Here is a 6,870-nt window from a genome sequence, read left to right as displayed (position 1 = left end):
CGTCGATTTTCCGAAAGTCAATCATCCGAAAGAATTCCAGTCGGCAAATTTAAATTTTCGCCAGTGCTGTGGCGCTTCAATCTTTGTCTATGTCTTGGGCTACTCAAATATTTTACGTTTTTGATACTAAATTAACATCTGAAGTATAATTTTTTATTGTTTTTATATTTTTCAATATATTTATTTCGTTTGTACAAAATAAAAAAATAATTTTTAACGATACAATAGTCTTTCTTAGATTGTTAGGCTTAACATCGATGAAAATTCAGCGCGAAGCGACACGCAACGGAGAAAAATTTCGACATCGGATACGTTAAACTATTTTTTCGTACGTAAATCAGTTATCCGGACAATCCCAGTCCCCAATTGATTCGGAAAATCGACGCTCTACTGTATTTTTTAAAAATAATAATCGTCGCTATTGTATCGTTAAAAATTAGAAAATCAAGCCTCGTTTAAATACTGGCTCCCTTTCATGGTTGATCCAGTGTTGCCAACTAAAACACGTAAAAATAATATTAAAGTAGCCAAGACATAGCCAAATATTGTAGCGTCACATCACTAGCGGACATTTGAATTTGCCGACTAGAACGCGGTCGGTTAACTGAGGTGACAGTTAATCGGGGGTCGGATAATCGATGCTCTACTGTAAAACAAAACTAACAATACTTTAATGCTGTGGTTCTCAATCTTTTTGAAGTCGGGGAACACTAAACTTTGCCATTTTTTTCCATGGAACACTTACAATACATCCATCAGCTTTAAAGCAGGGGGTGGTGAACCTTTTTGAAATCAAAAGCACATTCAGCCTAGTATATGACATGGCATTTGCTAATTACATTCCCATAGAAAAATTATTTTACATTGTATCGATTTTTCATTTGCAACAATTTTTAATTGTATATTTGATTTTTTTGCAGAACACTTGAAATGACTTCATGGAGCACCTGTGTTCCACGGACCATGGATTGAGAACCACGGCTTTAATGTATTACTCAAAATTTTAAACACAAAGGTAGAAAACATTAGAAAGGAAAAACCTTGAAACAATTAAATCAAATTAAACATTTTGACTCCTTTGTTTTTGGGATGTTATCATCCCATCTTCAGATCAATTCAAATTATCAATATTATGATAATTTGAATAGAACCACTATATGTGCTTATAAACTTTTGAATCAAACTGAGCAATAGCATAAGTTCAAAAGTATTCTATAATTAACAATACATGAGACATACAAGAAAACTATAACAAACATAAAATAATATCAATATGTATTATACAAAAATTAAAGATTAAAAACTAAAATATAAGTACACTAATAGATAATACGAGGGCAGGCTGAAAAGTAATGCACTCAAGCTTGTAGAACACAAACAAAAACAAATAGCAAGATCGGGCAAAAAGTACATTAAAGTACAATTCTTAAGCTTCAAAATCATATATTTATTTTTCAACATAGCCTTAATAATGATTAACACATTTCTCTCAACGTGTAAGAAGTTTTTTCATTATGTCACTGAAAAATTCTTCTGACTTTTCTCGAATCCAGGACTTGACAGCTGCCTTCACCTCATCGTCTGAGGTGTAAAGATTACCCTTGAGGTCTCTCTTAAGTAGAGGAAACAAATAAAAATCACAAGGTGCAAGATCGGGGGAATAAGGAGGGTGTAGAATCGGTTCAAACTTCAGGTTTCGCATAGCCTCTCTAGTTGCGTGCAAGATGTGTGGACCAGCATTGTCATGTTGCAAGATTATTGGTGCCAGGCTGCCTCTAACATGTCAAACTCAATGTCAGAGGTGTTTTAGAGTCTGTATGTACTGAGAAGAATTAAACNAATTCTAAACTTTATTTAAAAGAAAATAGCAGGTATTATACACAAATTCAATTAGCTTTATATGTAACAAATATTAAATTTTCTTATTTATTTATCTATAGTGATGTACAAAATGTAATACTTAAAGTGAAAAAAAATGAGACATTCATTTATTCACTATTAGAGAAGATGCAAATGTTCTACTTTAGTTATTATTTACCTGTGATTGTAAATAGTATTTAAGTAAATAGTTTTAGTGTTTTCACAATAAAAAAATTTTCACTCATTTATAATTGGTGGCTGCAGATTTGCTAATACCACACAAACAAACATTATTTTATCTACATATATGGAAGAAGTGAAATGGGTAATCTACAGTTCAATGATTCAAAAATTTTAATTCTATCAATACCAATGGCTCTCTCAACGTGAATTTTACACGAGCAATTTTATACGTTTCATCCATTTCATTACCACTAAACTGCTTTTAATTTAGTTTTGAAAAAGGAGGCATAATTAAAATAGAATTTTTATTTTCGACAGCCAATTTAATTTGAGGAAACCCTCTATAAGCTATAACAATATCTCCCTTCTCCAGTTTTTGCAGAATACCACAATCATTTGTCATAAACAAATCTGTACTTCTTCCTCCATACTCACTAGAAAGAAAAGTTATGTCCTGATGGAGCAATTCCAATTAAATATTTTATAGTATAAGCAGATTTATAGTAGGAATAAAACTGAATTTGATGTTGAACTGATGATGGCTTCTCAGTTTTAATTTCTGTACAGTCAATGATTACTCTTGTTCAAGATAATTTTCTTTAAATGATTGAGGTATTGTAGCCTTAATAAATAATTCTGTTGGCCAATCTTGTGCTGCAATAAAAATAATTTCTAAAATTTGTAAAAAATGTTTTAATGGTGGTTCTATGAATTCCAAACAGTGCACCTAATGCTGAATAGCACAAACCCAACTTTAACTTCATTAGAAAAATTAGTAACTTATTTTCCCAAGACAATTCATAAACTGTAACAGGACTGTTTGGAAGCATGTCTAAAAATTGAAAATATCGAATCCGATGTTAGATCTTTTAAAGATTGATCATCATGAAAATTTGCTACACCACTAAAATGACATGACCTATACTTTTCTCCACATTCTTTTGACCTATACTTTTCTCCACATTCTTTTGAAATCATTTTAACATGGGAAACTTGAGTTTCAGAAACATTGTTACTAGTCATGCAAATAAAAATTCTTACATCTCCAAACCGTTCGTTTGTAACCTCTGTTTGAGTTCCAAAGTCACGTTTTTGTTTTTCTTTAGGGTCTAAAAAATTGTCTTCAATTGCTACATCAAAGTGTCTTCCTGCTGCTTCTTCAAATAAAATGTTCCTTCTGTTCATTAGGTGTTTATATCTCTTCATTGACTGTTCATGTCAACAATTTTCTTCTTTGCTTCTTTTTTGAGGATAGATTGTTGGATTATAATTTGGACATCTTGGATCTTCACTTTTTTTCCCTATCTATAAAATGCATACTACATATCCTTGCTGATTTAGAGGGTAGCCACTGTGATCTGTTTTTACTAAATTTACAAGAATATTTTTAGAAAATTATTCATGTCAAGTTTTTAAAAATTAACAATAAATTTTGTATATCTTACTTTTGTCTTTTAGCAAAATTTATCCAAATTAGGGTCTCTGTTTAAGGTGTGGACGTACCGGTAAACAATAAAATGAAACTTTCGGTGTTACATGTTGAGTGTTTGCTAGTGTATTAGAACATCCAAACACAGAACAATTTACATTTGATTTATCCATGTTTAATATTATAACTCAAATACAAAGTAAAAAACTACCATGTTTTGAAACCATGTCGTATTTTTTATATTTGTTCTATAAGTGCAATGTAGCATAATAACGATCACTTTGCACTATTCACTTCTTTATTTCACTTTTCACTGAATAAGCAGGCAGCTGACTATAAAATCTACCGATCAGTAACAGAGAGACAACTGATTGTAAATTGGATCAGTAGTTATTTTTCTTTGCCGGAGATCCTTATGATCTGTGTTCTTCCATTGCATCTATCGTAAGTTGCGATGGAAAAACACAGATTGTAAGAATCTCCAGCAAAGAAAAATAACTACTGATCCAATTTACAATCAGTTGTCTCTCTGTTACTGATCAGTAGATTTTATAGTCAGCTGCCTGCTTATTCAATGAAAAGTGAAATAAAGAATTGAATAGTGCCAAGTGATCATTATTACACTACATTGCACTTATAGAACAAAAATTAAAAAACAATAAGCAATTTACTGTACTAGGTATCGTTTTTTAAATGTCTCAGATACAACACACATGCATTCTTTAGAGAACTCCTATGTTTTATGTAAATATTTGCCACCAGGGCTGCACGCGAGTAACTTGCACTCGGACTCTATAGCCACAAAAACATTGCAATAAAATGTAAGAGTGTATCAACTAAGCCTAAGAACATTAAATGAGGAAATTTGCTAAAATGCAGGAATCTTGTGTTTTAAAAATGAAATTTCAATGTTTAATTTGCATTCAATTACTTGTTACATTGCTGCCTACTTATATAGTTATGTGCTTGCAGTAAGGATTAGAGCTAGGCTGATAACCAAGAAATGTTTTACATTCTTGATATCAATATTGTAAACACTTGTTGTAAAATGTGTAATAAATTGGTTGTCAGTACAGCACTAATTGTGAGAACTGCAACAACTCCCTGCATAATTATAAACACACTAGTGCAATTTTCTGACAGCTGGAAAAATTATGTTGAAACAAGTAGAGTTAATGATTATTATAATTAACAAACATAGAATTACTGATATTTGTCATTGTCATAAGTTGGTATTTTAATTGGTTTCCATAATTACCTAGAATATTGATATTGAGTAATTTTTGATATTTATCAAAATTTACCAGTTATTGATATTCTGAAGAAATCTCAGTATCGAGCCAAATATTGATAACAAAATTTTGGTTTAGCACAACTAGTGTTACCACCCCTCTGGTTTTCACCTGGACAGTCCGGGAATTGACTCGCTGTCCAGGTGAACCATTAATTTTGTCCGGGAATTTCGTAGAAATTGTGAAATTACAATGAAACAAAGTTCTTGCAAATATTTTTACAAATTTACACTATTTTAACAGCAAAAGAACTCACACTCACTGAAACTCATCTGCAATTCTGCCATGTTGGGTCTGTTTATGCCGACACGTAGCGCGCAACCTGTCAACTTTTTTTTTTTCCTTTCTTTTTTTTGCATGTACGATTGTACATGTCTCCAATATCCAATAGAGCTAAGTCATCAGTACTTGTTCTTTCCTAATTTAGGGTTACTTACATTACTCCTACGCAAGTCCCTAGTCCCTAACTGTAACTGATTTAGCATGTTATTCTTCGCATTGTAAAATGACATTGCGCATGCGTCAAGAACTTCTGTTCGAACAAACCTGACCTGCCGTCCGGGTCAGCAATTTTGAAAAGGTGGCAACACTAAGCACAACTATAAGGATAAACTGGTTTTATTTACTGAACTATTGTTTTGAGTTTTACAAAAAACTGAAACCAAAACAGAGCTTAAAAGAAATACATTTTTATTTCAAAATTCTTTTAAATACTATTTAATGGGTGAACTTTGTGTCGGCTTGAATTATTAACAAAATAAAATATTCACCCATTCTCCTCATGAAAAATTTACAAACTAAAACTATTTAAAATATTCTTCTAAACCAGTGCTTCTCAACCTCTAACGAATCGTCGCCCCCTTCAATGTAGTATCGACCCCTTCAATAAAACCGTTACCTATTATTGCCCCCTTCACTTCAAAATTCTGATGCCGAGGACTAAGACTAACGCCAAATTTGTACTGCATTGAGTAGACTATTGACTAGTATAATGTTATTTGTTTAATTATTGTACGATATAATGATAAAATATCTAATTATTCTTAATATAATGTTTTACTATATTGCCCAGAAAATTGTTTTTCGCCCCCAAAATATAAATTGTTACTAATCGCCCCTCAACATGGAAAAACGCCTATATGGGGGCGATATCGCCCCCATTGAGAAACACTGTTCTAAACTGTCTTGATTAAATAGCTAAATAAATGTTTTATCATCATTTTCTAAATATCTTTTCTTTTATTTTTCATATTTTTGTAAATATATTTTGAAGTTAATATTTTTTACTTTATAGCAACTTTTAATTAAAAAAAATGGCCACATCTTCAAAAAATAAAATAACAATGAAAAAGTCAGTCAAAAACTAAAAGTATCTTTTTATCAAAACAAAAGTGTGTATATTTCTTAAAAATTTTTCAGAAAAACTATATGACTATTATCATTATAAAGAAATTTTGCATCTTTGGATATCAAGGTTCTTTAATTAGTGCCCTGTGCCAAAAACTAGATCAAATAGAAATTGTCACCAATGTGGCATTAATAACAACTTCAATTTTATTTCCACTAATCAATTTATTACATCAAGTTTATAATTGTATATGCTATCCTATATTATCTATTAAATTAAAAGTTTTGAAGTTAAAAGAATGCTTGATGTTAATTTTTAATAAATTAACATAAAAATTGAAGTGTTGCTCAGCAAATTATATATTAGGCCTACATATTTACTTGTATAATTTAATTTGAATTTTCCAAACTACATTATTTACAAATGAATTAATATTACAGGTAACCCCCGTATAACATGGTAGTTACGTTCCAAAAAATTGCCGTGTTATGCGAATCAAAGAACTAGTACGAAAAGGAGGGTTAGGGTGCGACTATGCAGACGCGAGCGAGCGAATTTTCCGAGCGAGCGAGAATATGTGGCGAGAAGAGGCGAGACGCGATAAATATCAAAACCTGTCAGATATGTGCGAGAATCAGAAATTCGCTCTCGCCAGCGTTATTTCTCGCTTCTCGTTTGTGCATGGTTTTCCTTTGCGAAAACTAAATCGCTCGCAACCTCTCGCTCGCTCTAAATTCGCGTCTGCATAGTCGCACCCT

The 6,870-nt window shown here is 31.7% G+C and overlaps 1 protein-coding gene and 2 pseudogenes across 1 annotated transcript in view; all 3 read right to left on the bottom strand.

Moving 5' to 3' along the window:
- LOC111622384 overlaps positions 1-3,789 on the bottom strand; it is a 9,128-nt pseudogene extending 5,339 nt beyond the window's left edge.
- The window catches only part of LOC111622394 (AMMECR1-like protein), a 78,459-nt gene that overhangs the window by 55,850 nt on the left and 15,739 nt on the right, over positions 1-6,870 (bottom strand). The gene's annotated exons all lie outside the window — the stretch shown is intronic.
- Positions 1,850-3,114, bottom strand: LOC111622386 (annotated as a pseudogene).

This window comes from Centruroides sculpturatus, unplaced genomic scaffold (genome assembly GCF_000671375.1).
Source record: "Centruroides sculpturatus isolate CEXI.00-Female unplaced genomic scaffold, Cexi_2.0 scaffold7, whole genome shotgun sequence".
Lineage (NCBI taxonomy): Eukaryota > Metazoa > Arthropoda > Arachnida > Scorpiones > Buthidae > Centruroides > Centruroides sculpturatus.
Note: the sequence above shows the minus strand (reverse complement) of the source record. Positions and strands in the feature narration are given on the sequence as shown.